Source organism: Stomoxys calcitrans, chromosome 2 (assembly GCF_963082655.1).
Source record: "Stomoxys calcitrans chromosome 2, idStoCalc2.1, whole genome shotgun sequence".
Classification (NCBI taxonomy): domain Eukaryota; kingdom Metazoa; phylum Arthropoda; class Insecta; order Diptera; family Muscidae; genus Stomoxys; species Stomoxys calcitrans.
In genome coordinates this window covers 11,729,429-11,749,030 of record NC_081553.1, presented here as the reverse complement: position 1 = coordinate 11,749,030, position 19,602 = coordinate 11,729,429, and the positions used below count along the sequence as shown (strand labels likewise).

General features: G+C 37.8%; 1 protein-coding gene across 1 annotated transcript in view; it reads right to left on the bottom strand.

Annotated features, from left to right (window-relative positions):
* LOC106082817 (parkin coregulated gene protein homolog) overlaps nt 1-17,699 on the bottom strand; it is a 33,864-nt gene extending 16,165 nt beyond the window's left edge. Inside the window, exon 1 of the mRNA XM_013245553.2 lies at nt 17,683-17,699. The gene's annotated coding sequence lies outside the window, so the exon portion shown is untranslated. The remainder of the gene's footprint in view (nt 1-17,682) is intronic.
* Between the last annotated feature and the right edge of the window lie 1,903 nt (nt 17,700-19,602).

The window sequence follows — 19,602 nt, the reverse complement described above, 5'->3', positions numbered from 1 at the left end:
TACATTTTCCTAATTTTTGTATACCCTTCATAATAGGTTGGGGGTATACTAATCTAGTCATTCCGTTTGTAACACCTCAAAATATTCGTCTAACAACCCATAAAGTATCGTCCGTCTGTCTGTCTAAATCACGAAAGCGGTCGAACCCAAAAAGCTAGCCCCTAGAAATTTTGCACAGACACTTAATATTGATGTAGGTCGTTGGTTATTTATATCAAATGGGCCATAGTGGTTCAGATTTAGATTTTGTCCGATTTGGCTGACATTTTGCATGTAGTGTTCTCTTATGACTTACAACAACTGTGCCAAGTACCGTCCAAATCGGTATATAAACTGATATAACTCCCATATAAACTCCCATAAAATGTTTGCCAAATTGCTAAATTCTAGCTGTCCCCTTTGGCTGTAGGCGAAAATGTACCAAATTTTTAAAGATCAGTTAGGCACCCATCACTTTTTTCCTAGTTGTACCTGCATGCCAAATTTCAGACCTCCAGCACCATCTGTAAAGAAACTACCGAATCGTACCAAATTTAGTACCAAAATGTTAAAATTTTTAAATCGAGCATTTGGTCACCAATGTTATATTTCTTAGTTGTACCTACAAGTCAAATTTCAGACTTCTAGCTCCAATTATGCAGAAAGTACCAAATTGTACCAATTTTGGTACCAAAAAGTGCGAATGGTGAATGGATTATTTAACCACCCATTATATATTTCTTAGTTGTAGCTGTATGCTAATTTTCAGACCTCTAGCTTCATCTGTACAGAAAGTACAAAACAGTACCAATTTTGGTACCAAAATATACAAATTTTGAATGGATCATTAAGTCATCTATCAGTTATTTGTTAGTTGAATCTGCATGCCAAATTTCAGACCACTAGCTACATCTGTAAAAAATGTATCAAATGGTAGCAATTTTGGTACCAAAATGTACGAATTTTGAATAGATCATTTATTACCCCATCATATATTTCCTTATTATACCTACATGCCCAATTTCAGACCTTTAGCTCCATTTGTAACGAATGTAGCAAATGGTACCAATTGCGGTACTATACCTACATTTCCACCCGTTACCAGTACTTTTTTTCCTTTTTTCGTTTCATCCTCATACTTTTGCACCAGATGTGTTTTAAGTCAAATTTCAAAATTCTACCTCTATTCATCCGGCCTGTAAAAAGTCCAGCCATTTCGTAGCTTCTTGGAACGTTTTTTAGTACAAATGTATAAATTACCAAAAACTCTTATAGTCACCCAATAAATATTGTCATAGTGTACCTAAGTTCTATAATGTGAGCTTTAGTTCAATTTATAAAGAAAATACCAAATAGTACCAATTGCGGTACAAAACGTACTATTTCTCCCACTTCCGGTACGATTTTCCAAAATTTTTTTACCAAATCTAATTTTGATTTTTTGACACGCCCTTTAATTTGAGTCTAAGAACATAATTCTAGCCCTTTCTGTTCGCGCTGGGCAAATATGTACTTTTTCGTACTTTTTGGTCCTTTTTTTTGCTCTTAAACTTACGAATATCAACATTCATGCATAAGTGAGTCAGTCAATCAAGTTTTCTCAATATTTCAATTTAATTTTTTCTATAACATAAATTTTGAAAAAATTTTTTCCAAACACAAAATTTTAACGATATTTTTATACCCTCCACCATAGGATAGGGTATACTAATTTCGTCATTCTGTTTGTAACACCTCGAAATATGTGACTGAGACCCAATAAAGTATATATATTCTTGATCGTCATGTCATTATAAGTCGATCTAGCCATGTCCGTCCGTCCGTCTGTCTGCCGAAAGCACGCAAACTTTCAAAGGAGTAAAGTTAGCCGCTTGAAATTTTGCACAAATACTTTTTATTAGTGTAGGTCGGTTGGGATTGTAAATGGGCCAAATCGGTCCATGTTTTCATATAGCTGCCATATAAACCGATCTGGGGTCTTGACTTCTTGAGCCTCTAGAGGGCGCAATTCTCATCCGATTTCACTGAACTTTTGCACATGGTGTTTTGGTATCACTTCCAATAACGGTGCTAAAAATGGCGCAAATCGGTTCATAACCTGATGTAGCTGCCATATAAACCGATCCGGGGTCTTGACTTCTTGAGTCTCTACAGGGAGCAATTCTTATCCGATTAGGCTGAAATTTATCTCTCTCTCCTCTCTCTGTTATCTCCTATTAGTGTGGGGTATCCCGTCATGTTAAAACTTCTCTACCAAGTGGTGCCGCTATGCGACACGCTATTCGAACTCTACATAAATAAGGAGATTCCTAGTCACTGAGCTTAAAATTTAAGCGGACTGCACTCATTGATATGAGAGAGGTATCTCTTGTTACCTAATGGAATGTTCATGGGAATTTAGCAAACAAAATTTTTCTGAATTTTGACGGGTTTGTTTTTTAATAAGTCAACTGACCTACACTAAATTTTTTTGACTCCGACTTCGCAGCCTTAGTTTCTGTTTATGTCTGCCTAAATAACGTTCATAAGTTCAATGAAGAAATTAGTGTTTGACAACCACTCAACGATTAAAAACTATTTTATTTCTTTACATAGGGTTTTTTTCAGTTGGTTCCACTGTGCCACTTATATGACAATTTGCCGTATATGACATTTGCCATTGACAGTGGCAACATGCAACTGAAAGTGGCAATTCTTGTCACAACACAATTCTAATAACTTCGCCAGCAAATGTGTGGTTTTAATGTCCCAAACTGTAATTGAGTGATTTGGCAACAATTTGTTGTACTCTTTCATCTACCAGCTTTGTTGTCCGTTTTTACCGCCACTGGGTGGTAAAATACTGCCCACTAGATATTCTGAGTGACAGGAACATTCATTCTTCAACGAAACGAAATAGCAACTGCATCATGGCAAAGGATGATAACTTTCTGTGTTTAAACATCACACTCGTCTACTGAAAAGGCTATCACCATCACCATCTCCCCCCTCAGCTATGACTAAGGAAAAAATCCTAACTGGAACTTAAAATGGCCTTAAAAATTTTTCTTGGAAAAGTGGTTGCGTCCAAAATGAGAAATAAAATTGTTACAAAGCGGAAGAGGAAACTGAATGCGTATGTCCAATGTTGGCATATGACATTTCAGTCATACAAGATCTGACAGTCAGTCAGCATTTTTCGGTTTGGTCTTTTAAACATTCTCGTTCTAGGACAAGGCCTGAGGGCAGCATTTAACAAATTGTTTGTATGTGACAAATAGAGCAGGGCATAATTTGTAAGTAGTACTAGAGCAAATTGAATCATTTTTGAACTGGCAAAAGGGCACTGAACTTTTGGGGGGATATTTTATGGTTTATTTTATTTTTTTGGCTAAGTTGGTGTTTCGTTAGATTCGTATGAACAGCATTTGTATTTGATAAAGCAAAATTGAACAAGTAAAAGCGTGCTAAGTTCGGCCGGGCCGAATCTTATATACCCTCCACCATGAATCGCATTTGTCGAGTTCTTTTCCCGGTATCTCTTCTTAGGCAAAAAAGGATATAAGAAAAGATTTGCTCTGCTATTAGAGCGATATCAAGATATGGTCCGGTTTGGACCACAATTAAATTATATGTTGGAGACCTGTGTAAAATGTCAGCCAATTCGAATAAGAATTGCGCCCTTTGGGGGGCTCAAGAAGTAAAATAGAGAGATCGATTTATATGGGAGCTGTATCGGGATATAGGCCGATTCAGACCATAGTAAACACGTATGTTGATGGTCATGATAGGATCCGTCGTACAAAATTTCAGGCAAATCGGATAATAAATGCGACCTCTAGAGGCTCAAGAAGTCAAGATCCGACATCGGTTTATATGGCAGCTATATTAGGTTATGGGCCGATTTGAACCATACGTGGCACAGTTGTTAAAAGTCATAATAAAATACGTCATGCAAAACATCATTACAATCGGATAAGTGTTGCGCCCTCTAGCGGCAGAAGAAAACAAGACCCAAAATCGGTTAATATGGCAGCTATATCAGGTTGTGGATCGATTTGAAACATACTTGGCATAGTCATTGGATATCATACCAAAACACGTCGTGCAAAATTTCATTCCAATCGGATAAGAATTGCGCCCAATTCGGTTTATATGGCAGCTATATCAAAACATGGACCGATATGGCCAATTTACAATCCCAACCGGCCTACACTAATAAGAAGTATTTGTGCAAAATTTGAAGCGGTTAGCTTTTTGTCACGACGGTCAAGAATATATATACTTTAAGGGTTCTCAGACGAATATATCGAGTAGTTACAAACAGAATGACGAAATTAGTACACCCCCATCCTATGGTGGAGGGTATAAAAAGGTTATGGAAAGTATTTTCTGTTCCTGGTGCGGACAATAACGCAAGGACTTCGGAATCAATTGCTCACTTCCACGAATCCACGAATGTAATGGCAAAATACCAAAAGTAAGCATACTTGTGTCAACATTACGATTTCACAATGCATCCAAACAGTTCATATCTTTGGGAGAAGCTTCGCATAAGACCTGCGATGATGTATATACGGACAGTGCATTGCAGACTTTGCTGTCAATCATGCTATTTTTCACCTCTATCTGGAGATTTTCGGTTTGAATATGTGTTGAAGAGTCGAAATTTGAAGTTTCTACTTCTCTTATGCTAACATCTCGAGTTTCTTTTGTAAATAAAAAATTAATAGGTCGACAATACCTGGTAGAAGATGGTGATTGTGGAAGATGGATTTTTGTCCGTTTAGAGTAGCATGTAATTGGAGGAGCACTATTGAAATGAAAAACATGCTGTAGTTAGACAGGTTTTCTTCAGAACATTTTTGTTTGTAGCTACTCTGTTCAGCGCCATCGCATTCCCATTTAATAATTGCGTTTACATCTTTTATTCCTGGATTGGATAGAAACACTTCCTCTTGCGCAATACACAATCTTCTTAAGTTATGATCAATAAATGATTGTAATTCAATTTCTGCACTCGATTCCGTTATCGATATGTTTTCAGGGTAGCATTGAACCTTTGATTTCTTTAAGCAAGTGTATGAGGGATACATTTTGCGATTTATTTCTGCAGTATGCTGTATGAGATTATCAACGCAAGAGCATGATCAGGCTGCAAACTTTTCGGGTTGCCAATTAACAATCGTAATTTTTTAAGTGCAGTGCCTTTTGAAAGAGAAGCTGTGCCTAAATCTTTGCAGCATTTTTGCAGTATTTCTTTTCCCTGATGCTCCCAGTTCCATTTCTGCAGCCATTAACTAATAAGCTCTTTGGATTTTTTTTTGTTCGCAAGAGAGATTCTGCAAAGTTCAATTCTGGCTTACCTTTGCTACAGTTACTATTAGATGATCTAACATCAAGAAGGCAGGCTGAAAAACCTGCTATAACCATTCCGAGTATTGTTCAAGAAAGCGGGTTTTCATTCGATTTGAGCGTATCCATCTATTCTTAATGCTAAAACATACATTATGAATATTTTTTTTTAATTTCGGGTTGTCCACATCTCTCCCAATCATGTTTAAAATGACGTTTTCCAAAGCAGTTTTATCCTTCTTGTTTTTAAGCCACTCATCAAAAAGTAGGGCCTGCGGCACAGACATCTTTGGAAACTGAATAAAAAAATTTCGGGCAAAAACGGGGAGAATATGTTTTCAGATTCTGAAACAGGAAGAATTACTTGTTATTATACCCACCACCGAAGGATGGAGGTATATTCATTTTGTCACTCCGTTTGCAACACATCGAAATATCCATTTAAGGCTCTATAAGGTATATATTGGGTTGCCCAAAAAGTAATTGCGGATTTTTCATATAGTCGGCGTTGACAAATTTTTTCACAGCTTGTGACTCTGTAATTGCATTCTTTCTTCTGTCAGTTATCAGCTGTTACATTTAGCTTGCTTTAGAAAAAAAGTGTAAAAAAAGTATATTTGATTAAATTTCATTCTAAGTTTCATTAAAAATGCATTTACTTTCTTTTAAAAAATCCGCAATTACTTTTTAGGCAACCCAATATATATTCTTGATCAGCGTAAAAAACTAAGACGATCTAGACATGTCCGTACGTCTGTCTGTTGAAATCACGCTACAGTCTTCAAAAATAGAGATATTGAGCTAAAACTTTGCACAGATTCGTTTTTTTTTTGTCCATAAGCAGATTAAGTTCGAAGATGGGCTATATCGTGTTATAGCCCCCATTTAGACCGATACACCGATTTAGGGTCTTAGGCCAATGAAAGGCACATTTATTATCCGACGTTGCTGAAATTTGGGAGAGTGAGTTGTGTTAGGCCTTTCGACATCCTTCGTCAATTGGGCCCAGATCGGTTCAGATTTGGATATAGCTGGCATGTAGACCGATCCGCAGATTTAGGGTCTTAGGCCCATAAAAGCCACATTTATTATCCGATTTTGCTGAAATTTGGGACAGTAAGTTGTGTTGGGCCCCTCGAAGTCCTCCTTTAATTTGGTCCAGATTGGTCGAGGTTTGGATATAGCTGCCATATATACCGATCCCTCGATTTAAGGTTTTGGGCCCGAAATTTGGCACAGTGAGTTAAGTTAAGCCCCTTGACATTCTTCTGCATTATGGTACAGATCGGTCCAGATTTTGATATAGCTGCCGTATAGACCGATCTCTCGGTTTTAGATTTTGGGGCCATAAAAAGCGCCTTTATTGTCCGATGTCGCCGCAATTCGGGACATTGAGTTGTGTTAGGCCCTTTATCCTTCTTATCCATCCTTCTTAAATTTGTTATTTCAATGAATTTAATTTTATGAGTTCAAATTTGTTCTATATGTACTTACCAGAATTGTTGAAGATTGTCCAAAATTCAATCAAACTGAAGAAATTTATTCAAAAAAGTGTTTAGAACTAATCTTAGATTATTTCAACCATACACTAATATTTTCAACTGTTACACGAGCTTTGACCTTTTGTTACATACTTAATAACGATTCTTATTCTTATAGTTCTTCTTCGTTTTGTTTTTTTTATACCCTCCACCATAGGATGGGGGTATACTAATTTCGTCATTCTGTTTGTAACTACTCGAAATATTCGTCGGAGACCCCATAAAGTATATATATTCTCAATCGTCGTGACATTTTATATCAATCTAGCCATGTCCGTCTGTCTGTCTGTCTGTCGAAAGCACGCTAACTTTCGAAGGAGTAAAGCTAGCCGCTTGAAATTTTGCACAAATTCTTCTTATTAATGTAGGTCGGTTGGGATTGTAAATGAGCCATATCGGTCTATATTTTGATATAGCTGCCATATAAACCGATCTTGGGTCTTGCGTCTTGATTTCTGGGATCTTTACTACTTGAACCTCTAGAGGTCGCAATTATAATCTGATTTGCCTGAAATTTTGTACGACGGATTCTCTCATGACCATCAACATACGTGTTTATTATGGCCTTAATCGGTCTGTTGCCTGATACAGCTCCAATATAAATCAATCTTTCTATTTTACTTCTTGATCCCCTAAAGGGCGCAATTCTTATCCGAATTGGCTGACATTTTACACAGGTCCCCAACATATAATTGAATTGTGGTCCGAACCGGACCATATCTTGATATCGCTCTAATAGCAGAGCAAATCTTTTCTTTTATCATTTTTTTGCCTAAGAAGAGATGCCGAGAAAAGAACTCGACAAATGCGATCCATGGTGGAGTGTATATAAGATTCGGTCCGGCCGAATTTAACACGCTTTTACTTGTTTCGGACTTTTGGTATCCTAAATTTAAAGAAAGAAGAGGAGGCCCCTTGTCATTGAGCTTAAATTTGAATCGGACTGAACTCATTGCATTTGCAAATTTGGAGAAACTCACACTGTGCGTTGTATAGATATTTCAGTGGTAGCTAAAACAATCCGTTCGTATTGAAGTTATATTTCACCAGGAGTTCAAAATTTGAAATCGGTAGATCTATATCAGGATATGGAGCGATTTGGATCGTACTTGCCGTGGCTGCTGCAAGTCGTAACAGAATACTGGGTGCACAATTTCAGCCAGATCGAATAACATTGCGACTTCAAGGGCTTCAAGAAGTAGAATCGGAAGGTCGGTTTATATGGAAGCTATATCAGGTTATAGACCGACTTAGGCCATACTTAACACTGGTGTTGGAAGTCATAAAAAACACTTTGTGCTTCGGTCATGAACATCTTGTATGTTTTAAGATATATTTGATTTTTGTCATTACATTTTCAATTTAATGTAATACTCTTGAATAAATTCAAGAATCTTAATTTTATTTGGAATGAGTTGCAACCATTAAAACTGTGACGAAAGCATTTAAATCCCTTTCCCTTTTGTAGCCTTTTTTCAATTGAATCCTTTAATCCATTTTCATAAAAGTGAAGGCGGGAAATGTGCAAAATCTAAATGCAAACAATTAATTTACATTTCCGTTGAAAGTCTTAATGGTGTCCCATTGTCCACGTAATTACCTCATAATACCGAACTTAATGCTTATCCGGTAAGTGAGAGAGCGAAAAAAGAAACGAAATTAAAAATAAAATTCTCACTCTTCAATAGACATGCAACTGTTCACCAGCACTCACCCACCGTAGTGAGCCGTTATCCTTTCAGGGGTATTTTTACTTATTTTCATTAAGATTATTATCCAAAATTTTTGCTTATTATTGTTATGCGGCACCAATTAAAAGGTACCTAAATAAACTTTAATGCCTTTAAAAATTTTTTCCAATTTTCATTTAGTCCATTACATGAATTTTATATTATTTCATTTTATTTCTCTCGTCGCACTTGGTCCTTTCACCATTGCTGTTCTATATTTTGTTTTGTTTTTGTTTTGCGAGGTAGTTGCGTCCTGTGCCAGAGGCAAAAATGCTGCGAATAAGATTGTATGGTGAGAGAAAGGGGTGTGGGACACAGAACTCAACAACAAATTGCAAAGTTAAATGTTGTTGAGTAAATATGAATACCCGTTGTCAACGTAATTATCTCTATTTGACGACTTGCCCCCGCCTCAGTCGTTGCTGCGACCAAACAGCACTATCACCAACACAGCAAATAAACCCAAAACCTCTACAATTGCGTTGTCCCGCACAAGAGTAGGCCACAGCGTTTAACTATTTATTGTTGTATTCTACAATGCTACTACAATGGTTCAGGGTATTATAAATTGGTGATTTCGTTTGTAATGCTAAGGGCAGGAGGGAGAATTTCTGAGTCCTATTGAAAAGTTTATTACTTTGTCTGATATGAGATTTCATTATAAGTCAGTCACACCCTCTGAAAAAACGTAGTCTCGAGATGCTTTCATACGGAAGCTACTATATGTAGCAAGTAAAAGCGTGCTAAGTTCGGCAGAGCCAAATCTTATATACCCTCCACCATAATAAGAATTGCGCCCTAGAGGGACTTAGGAAAAAAACAAAAAAAACAAAATGGAGTGATTGGTTTGCATGGGAGCGGTAAATATGAACCGTTTAGAGGGTGTTTTGGGGCTGGGGCGGCCACCGGCACTTTGCACTGAAAATAGATATAAAATTCGTACTTTATTCCCAACGGAAATGAAATTTAGTTTCGGGGGTGCTTTAGGGCGTACCCCAAAACACTTGGCTTCAAAATTGGATATCAAATTCGTTTTCTATTCTCAAATACATTTCATTTGAGTCCCATATTGTAATAATGGGTCAAATAACCCATTTGACGTATCTTTAGGAGGAAGAGCGCCACTTGAACGCAAATTTTAATGCCATATTCGTAACCTACTCCCTTATACCTTTCATTTGAGTCCCATATAGCCATGGTCGGCTAATATGCCTATTTGGGGGTATTTGGGTCCATGCCTATGTTTCCTTCCAGACAAACGTACACAATCTTTGAAAATTTTTAGAAAATCGTTTCAGCCAAGTATCACATATTCATAATGGGTTTAATGGCGTTTTTGAGGGGTGGCGTGACCTCCTATACTTCGACCTGATTTTGTATCCCAGATTCGAAATCTACTCCCAAATATCTTTCATTTGAGCCCCATTTTGAAATAATCTTCCAATATGTCTGTTTGGGAGAGTTTTGGGGTTGGGGTGGCCCGATGGGTACCTAAACTCAAATTTAATACCATATTCGTATTCTACTCTCTAATACCTTTCATTTGATACCTGTGTTGTCGCGATCGGTTAACTTTTGATTTTGGGTTGTGTTTTTGGCCTAAGGGGGAGGGTCCGTCCCTCTTCCGATACCGACGAATTATATAGCCTATGTTTCCTTCCAGACCAACCTACACAATATGGGAAAATTTCGACAAAATCGGTTCTGCCGTTTTTCTGTCTATACGGAGCAAACAAACCGAACCCCATATATCCGTGATTGGCTAATGTGCCCATTTTGCGCGTTTTTGTGGGGGTGGGGGTGGGGTTTTTGTGCGCTGTACTTCGACATAAAATTGTATGATAGATACGTTATCAACTCCCGCATACTTTTCATTTGATACCCATATTGTCCTTATCGGTCCACTTTTGATTTTGGGTGATGTTTTTGGGGTAACGGTGGAGGGCCCGCCCCCTTCCGTTATCAATAAATTATAAAGCCTATTCCTACATCCTGACCATATTCGTAATCATTTGAATCCCATATTGTCCCGATCGGTCCACTTTTATTTTTGGGTAGTACTTTTGGGGTAAGGGGGAGGGTCCTCCCCCCTTCCGATATCAAAAAATTACATAGCCTATGTTTCCTTCTAGACCAACCTACACAATCTGTGATCTAAGTATGGTTTATATCGGACTATATTTAGATATAGCTGCCATATAGACCGATCTTCCGATAAAGGGTCTGAAGCCCATAAGCCGATTTCGCTGAAATTTAAAACAGTGAGCAGCTTGAGACCTACCAACAACTGACCAAAATATAGTTCAGATGGGACTATATTTAGAAACAGCTGCCATATAGACCGATCTGCCGATAAGGGGTCTGAAGCCCATAAAAGCTTTATTTTTTAACCGATTTTGCTGAAATTTAAAACAGTGAGTAGTTTTAGGCCTACCAACATCTGACCCAAATATAGTTCAGATGGGACTATATTTAGAAACAGCTTCCATATAAACCGATCTGCCGATAAGGGGTCTGAAGTCCATAAAAGCATTATTTTTTATCTTATTTCACAGAAATTTGAATTCAGTGTTTAGTTTTAGGCCACCCGCCATCCGACCCATATATGGTAAAATAGGACTGTATTTAGATATAGCTGTCATATAGACCGATATGACGGTTAAGGTTCTGAAGCTCATAAAAGCTTTATTTTTTACACGATTTTGTTGAAATATTAAATTTAACAGTGACATATATTTATAAGACCACTCAATGTCCGTGCCGAATTTGGGTGCATAAGTTATCCAATTTTCATCGGATTGTGACGAAAGGGGTTTACATATATACCCGAGGTGGTGGGTATCCAAAGTTCGTCGCGGCCGAACTTAATGCCTTTTTACTTTTTATTTATTATGTGGTGTTTGTATTCCACTTGGTGTATGGCATAAGCAGATCGACTTTGTCCTTCCACTTTTTTTTAATCCTTTAAATGGCTAGGACTTTTTCCTACTCTATTTTTCCAGGCGTTTCTAGGTTGAATCCCATTTTTTTCCAGAAGTTTGGGTAGGAAAAACACACACACACACTCACATACATTTGGTTATTATTGACATAGAAAAAGTGCAATAAAAAATGAACGTGTTCAGCAAAATATGCGGAAATTTAATTAAGGCAAATGTTGCCAATGTTTTTGAGGCAATTAAACAAAAAAAAAAAGAGAATAATTGTTACATGGACATTTTTACCACAAATTATGCTAGTTTTGTTGTGTCAGTTTCGTTTTTTCCCCACAGTCAACTTAGGCTGACTCTGCAAGCTTTGCATTGCCCAGCCAAAGATCCATTTTTATAGTTGTCCATAAATGTGGGTTGGTCTACATCTGTTTTGTTTTGGTTTCTTTTTTTACTTTCCTAGGATTCGGTCATATCAGCACGTGCCAGAGACGTCATTTGAAGCATTAATAAACCTGGCGGTTTAATTACACAAATAGAAATATGAAATTGTTGGCAGTCGATTATATTAACCCCAAAAACGATTATGGCTTATGGTAATTGTATGGTGGGAATGTAGAGTCTCATAATATGAATTTGAAAGGGAAGAGCATTTAAATTTTATTAAAAGTTGGAAAAAAACTGAACCAGTTGGAATAAAACAAGTAAAAAGGCGTTAGGTTCGGCCGAGCTGAACTTTGGTTACCCACCACCTCGGGTAAATATGTAAACCACCTTTCGTCAAAATCAGGTGAAAAATGCATAACTGCATAATGCCCCATAGCAGCTATATCAAAATATGTTCCGATTTGGACCAAATACTAATAAGTACAAGTCATTGTTCAATTGTCTATAACAAAATATTGATCTTTTTAGTAGCTATATCTAACAATAAACCGATTTGAACCATATACGACACGGATGTCGAAAAGCCTAATATAAGTCACTGTGTCAAATTTCAGTGAAATCGGATTATAAATTCGCCTTTTATGGGGCCAAGACTATAAATCGAGATATCGGTCTATATGACAGCTATATCCAAATCTGGACCGATTTGGACCAAGTTGCAGAAAAATGTCGAAGAGCCCAGCACTGTCCCTAATTTCGGCGAAATCGGAGAATAAATGCGCCTTTTAAGGTATCAAAACATTAAATCGAGAGATCGGTCTATATGTCAACAATATTCAAATCTGGACCCATCTGGTTCAAATTGAAGAAGGATGTTGAGAGGCCTAACACAACTTAAGGTTCTAAAATTCAGGGACATCGGACAATAAATGCGCTTTTTAAGGGCCCAAAACTTTAAATCGAGAGATCGGTCTATATGGCAGCTATATGCAAATCTGGACCGATCTGTGCCATATTGCAGAAGTATGTTGAGGGGCTTAACATAACTCACTGTCCCAAATTTCGGCGACATTGGACAATAAATGCGCCTTTTATGGGTCCAAAACCTTTAATCGAGATATCGGTCTATATGGCAGCTATATCCAAATCTGGGCCGATCTAAGCCAAATTGAAGAAGGATGTCGATTAGCCTAACACCACTCACTGTCCCAAATTTCAGTAAAATCGGATAATAAATGTGGCTTTAATGGGCCTAAGACCCTAAATAGGCGGATCGGTTTATATGGCAGCTATATCTAAATCTGAACCGATCTGGGCCAAATTGAAGGAGGATGTCAAAGGGCCTAACACAACTCACTATCCCAAATTTCAGCAAAATCGGATAATAAATGTGGCTTTAATGGGCCTAAGACCCTAAATCGGCGGATTGGTCTATATGGGGGCTATATCAAGATATAGTCCGATATAGTCCATCTTCGAACATAATCTGCGTATGGACAAAAAAGAATCTGTGCAAGGTTTCAGCTCAATATCTCTATTTTTAGAGACTGTAGCGTGATTTCAACAGTCAGACGGACAGACATGGCTAGATCGTCTTAGAATTTTTACGCTGATCACGAATATATATATATATATATATATATATATATATATATATATATATATATATATATATATATATATATATATATATATATATATATACTTTATAGGGTCGGAAATGGATATTTCGATGTGTTGCAAACGAAATGACAAAATGAGTATACCTCCATCCTTCGGTGCTGGGTATAACAAGTTAAAAACGATCGATCGATATGGCCGGGCCAACCATTATATATCTATAAACATTCTCGATTTCTCATGATGATTTTCAAATCAGAGAGCTGATTTGGTGCTCCCGAAATCAAATTGGAAGACGATGTCGTTCGTTTCGTTTATGGCAGTGCCGATATAGATAAAACTGCTAACATTTTAACATTTGAAATTCCCAACTTCATCTCTTCGCTCGGGCGTTCCGGGCGTTAGTACCATCAACTTTATTTTATCTCCATTTATTTTCAACCTTTTCAACCTGTCACTACCAAACCCAAAATATCATTGTAGATGACCAATCGTCAACTAAGGAGAAGGTCCCAGCGTCATTCTCCATAGTCGTATGTTTTCGGCACTCTCAAAGAGATTTTTGAGACAAAACAGCAAAAATGTTTGCTGACACAACAGAAAGTCTGCTGAAAATTAAACAGACATAATATGTTGCTAAAATTGCAAACATTTTCTGTTGATTTCAGATGGTAAAAAGTTAAGGCTATTGAAAAAATCTCAAAAATACTTGAAAATTGGATATGGTTTCTTTGTTCATTCCCCAAGAGCAACCGGCTAAAGTTGTACTTGTTGCTGATTTTGCCGTAGGCTGATCATGTTTTTGAGAATTATTTGGCAATCGACCTTAAGCACTTCCGTGAACTCACTCGTCTGGTCGGTGAAGAGTGTCGCTGATGATAACGTGGGCGAAATTACAGAATACGACTCCTGAAAAAATCAGCCAAGGGCAATACTCCCCATTGGCCCTCGCCAAAATAGGATGTGTTAACGGTAGATTTCTGTAAGTTTAAATTGGGCCACATAATTATGGAGTGTTCATTTGTGACCATATGCTTTTCGCTGCCCTTCGGACCTGATCCTCTAATCTTACCTTACCTGTCGCTAGAGGCATACCCACAGATTCCAGTTCTCCTGGAATGTTCCTAGTTCTTAATATCGCAAGCTCGTTTCATCTACAATTCCATGAGATATTTTTATGGTCTGGAACCTAGAACAGGTTAATTTTGAACTGTTCAGCCATCTCGTTGATGAACCTGCGATAGTCAGATATATGTTCCCCATAGATTTAATGGCTGCCTGGCAGTTTAAGAAGATATTTATGCCAATGGTCTTTATAGCATTACTAGCTGACCCGGGCCCGCACCGCTGCGCCTTCATTAACTTTATATGCAACAAAATATTCCTTGGAATATTGAATTTCGACAAAGAGCTTTTAGTGAAATACCATGCTACGCAAATAGTATATCGCTTGACTAACAGTTTAACAATATAAGTGCCTTTACGTGAATCCCATATTATCTTTATTGGTTTACAAATTTAATTTTAGATGTAAGGTGTACTCCGTTCCTAAAATATCTTATTTCAGCCCGATATTCTCATGATATCTGATTTAGGGGTGTTTTCGGGGGTGAGGTGATCCCCCAGACACTTGGCCCTGAAAAAATATCAGCATCGTGCTCTTCTTTCATATACCATTTATTTAAACCCCATATTGCCATTGGTTTAAGGTGAGTTTATGGGATGAGGCGTCCCCCAAGCACATGGCCCCAAAATAGGTTATCAAATTAGTTTTCTAATCTCAAATACCTTTCATTTGGGACACATATTTCCATGGTGGAAAAATTTTTACCCTTTGGGGGGTGTTTTGGGAAAGAGGTGATGCCCTAAATACATCGTCCTACATTTGGATATCAAATTCGTATTCTACTCCCAAATACCTTTATTTGAGCCCCATATTGCGATGGCCACTAAAAAATTGCTGTTTGTGGGGTATTTTGGGAAAGGGGTAGACCCCCAGAAAATTGGTCCCGATTCTTGCTCTACCCCCCAATTCGTTTCATTTAAGCCCCACATTGACATGGTCGGTGAATATGCCCGATCTAGGGGTGTTTTGGGGATTGGGGTGGTCCCCCAAACACTAAGCCCGGAAAATATATCAGCAACGTGCTCTATTCTCATATATCTATATACCATTTATTTGAACCCCATATTGCCATTGGCCTTAAAATTGGTTAAAATTCGTTTTCTAATCTCATTTAAACTTCTTATTGCAAAAGTCAGCAAATATGCTCTGTTTGGAGTATTGGCCCTAAAAACTATAAATATTTAGTTCCACTCACTTTGAGACCCAAATTGTCTTAGTGAGCAAATACATCCTATTGGGGGTTGTTATGCTGGTGAGACGTCCCCTAGACAATTGGTCCCTAATGTTGCTATCAGATACGTGGTCTACTCCCAAACACCTTGAATTTGAGCCCCATATTTCCATAGTCAGCAAACATGACCGGCTTGGAGGTATTTTGGGGGATGGGTGGCCACTCAGTGAGTTGGCCTTGAAAATATATATCGGATTCGTGTTCTACTCTAAAAACCCTCTTATTTGAGCCTCATATTGCAATAGTCAGAAAATATTTCCTATTTGGGTGGTGTTGTGGGGGTGGGGTGGCCCTATAGACACTTTTCCCGAATATTGATATCAGATTCGTGCTTTACTCCCAAAGACCTTCCATTTGAGCCCCATATTGCTATGGTCGTAAATTTGTCCCCTTTGGGGAGAGGCGGCCCCTAAACACTTGGACCCATATTTGGATATCAGATTCGAATTCTACCTTAAAATACCTTTTATTTAAGCCCTATATACCCATGGTCAGTAAATAAGTCCTGTATGGGGATGGGGTGGACCCCCAGAAACGTGGTCCCACATTTGGATATAAGATTCGTATTCTACTCGCAAATACCTTTCATTTGAGTCCCATATTGCCATGGTCGGTAAATATGTCCGATTTAGGGGTGTTTTGGGGATTGAAGTGGTCCCTCTAACACTTAGTCCGACAATTGGATATCAGATAAGTTTTCTAATCTTAATTACCTATCATTTAATTCCCATATTGTCGTGATTGGTCTATGTATATGTTTGGTAGGTTTTAGGGTGGGGCGGCCCCCCTAGGTACCCCATCCGAAATTTGGATACCAAATTTTTATTTTTAGGGTACTATAAGAGAGAACACAAAATTTCGCATAAATCTCACCACCCATCTCCGAGATCTGGTGTTTTTCGAAAATTAGGGTAAGGGGGAGGGTCCGCCCCCCCCCTTCAGATACCAAAAAATGTAGTACCCTATTTTCACCACGAGATCATTATGCACCATCTGTGAAAATTTCAAGCAAATCGGTTCAGCCGTTTCTGAGTCTATAAGGAACACACAAACATACAAACAAACACAAATTGATTTTTATATATAAGATATCTATGCCATTCCACCACTTGCAGTATCTTCTAGTTCTAGTTTGGAACCATCCGTATAGAAAACTATCTGACTTCTTTTACCAGGGATATTGTAGTTTCAATCAGTTCTTTTAGAAATAGAGATACAGTATTGGTTATCAAAAACCAGCTCAGGGAATGTGTAATCCACACTGCCTGTCCAGAGGCATTTGATGTAGCACTAAATTCAGTGCTTCAAATAGTGTCTTCTTCAGTGTGGCTGTGATGCACAAATAAGCCATCCTATGAATCCGGCTGAGTACCTGGTATTTTGCAATACATATACAGGTTGATATGTGTTGTTTTGATTCCTAGGTTCTAGGTTCTAGGACCATAGTAATATATTTTCCGAATAAATTTCCTGTGTTCATAAATCATGAACTTTTATCAGATTTGGACGACTTTAGCCTTTCCTTACTGATTTCTAATTGAAATTCAACTCATTTTTAGGATAAAATCCTTTCATAACGTTCACAATATTCTCACTGTAGAATTAACCTATCGACATTTTGTTTTATCTTCCACAACACTTTTATTTGTTATACATTAAAGGATATCATTATCATCATTTTCGTACATTATAATTCATCGTGGTTTTTTTTTGTAAGCGCTAAAATTTATCAGCGACCAATGTCAACGTATATAAATAATCCATGAAATGATTTATTTTTGATGAATATCAAATATTTACTCACATTCACAACTCACAACTCACACCAGCAATCCGTAGCTGGCTCTATGGGTAATGGGTAAGTGTGGCAGCCACGTCAAATGAAATGAAAAAACTGAATTCAATTTTCACTTTGGTGCTGTGATTTGGCATCGCATACAAATAAAATTAACTCACACAAACAAACACCTGCAATTGCACTCACACGGGCACACAGGCACATCCGTACCTGCTCCCATATGCGTGCACAAAAGTTTAATGATGCGTAAAATATACATTTTTGCAGTTTTGATGCACTTTTGACATTAAGCTAAAAAAAAAAAACAGCAAATGCAACGAAGCAAGTTTTAGCTGCCAACATTGCACTGCCGATTGAAATTTCAATTCACAAAATGCTACAGAGCAGAAATTTTCAAAATTGTAGTTCCACATAATGTGAAGGCAGAATAATGGCATGTGTGGATCATTCCATTGAAAAAATCATAGACAAAAAAACAAGTATAAAAGTATTAAGTTCGACCGGGCTGAAATTTGAATACCCACCACCTGGGTTATCTTATAAAGGGTGATTTTTTTGAGGTTAGGATTTTCATGCATTAGTATTTGACAGATCACGTGGGATTTCAGACATGGTGTCAAAGAGAAAGATGCTCAGTATGCTTTGACATTTCATCATGAATAGACTTACTAACGAGCAACGCTTGCAAATCATTGAATTTTATTACCAAAATCAGTGTTCGGTTCGAAATGTGTTCATTCACCGTTCAGCGATGAGGCTCATTTCTGGTTGAATGGCTACGTAAATAAGCAAAATTGCCGCATTTGGAGTGAAGAGCAACCAGAAGCCGTTCAAGAACTGCCCATGCATCCCGAAAAATGCACTGTTTGGTGTGGTTTGTACGCTGGTGGAATCATTGGACCGTATTTTTTCAAAGATGCTGTTGGACGCAACGTTACGGTGAATGAACACATTTCGAACCGAACACTGATTTTGGTAATAAAATTCAATGATTTGCAAGCGTTGCTCGTTAGTAAGTCTATTCATGATGAAATGTCAAAGCATACTGAGCATCTTTCTCTTTGACACCATGTCTGAAATCCCACGTGATCTGTCAAATACTAATGCATGAAAATCCTAACCTCAAAAAAATCACCCTTTATATAAAATTCAATTTGTGTTTGTTTGTTTGTCGGTTTGTTTGTTTGTTCCGTATAGACTCAAAAACGGCTGAACCGCAGATTGTATTGGTTGGTCTGGAAGTAAACATAGGCTATGTAGTTTTTTGATATCGGGAAGAGGGGCGGACCCTCCCCCTTACCCCTAAAATACTACCCAAAGAAAAAAGGTAAACCGATCGGGACAATATGGAATTGAAATGAAAGGTATTCAAGAGTAGAGTACGAATTTCGTAATTAAAGTTGGGTCCAAGTACCTGGGGGGCTGCCCCAGCCCCAAAACCCCTTAAAATAGGTTAATTTACGATCATGACAATATGGGACTCAAATCAAAGGTATTCGGGAGTAGATTACGAATATGGTCAGGAAGTAGGAATAGGCTAGGGGGTATATTCATTTAGTCATTCCGTTTGCAACACATCGAAATATCAATTTCCAACCCTACATAGTGTATGTATTTCGGATCGTCGTAAAATTCTAAGACGATTTAACGATGTCCGTGTGTCTGTCCGTCCGTCTGTTGTAATCACTCTGCAGGCTTCAAAAATTGTGCTGAAATTTGGCACACATACTTCTTTTTGGTGCACGCTGGTTAAGATCTTGAACGGGCCAAATCGGACCATATTTGGATATATAGCTTCTATATAGATCGATTTTCCGATAAAGAATCTAATGCCCATAAAAACTTAATATTTCATTTTGCTGAAATTTTTAACAGTGAGTAGTTTTCGGCCTCTCAAATATGGTGCAGATCGGACTATATTTTAAT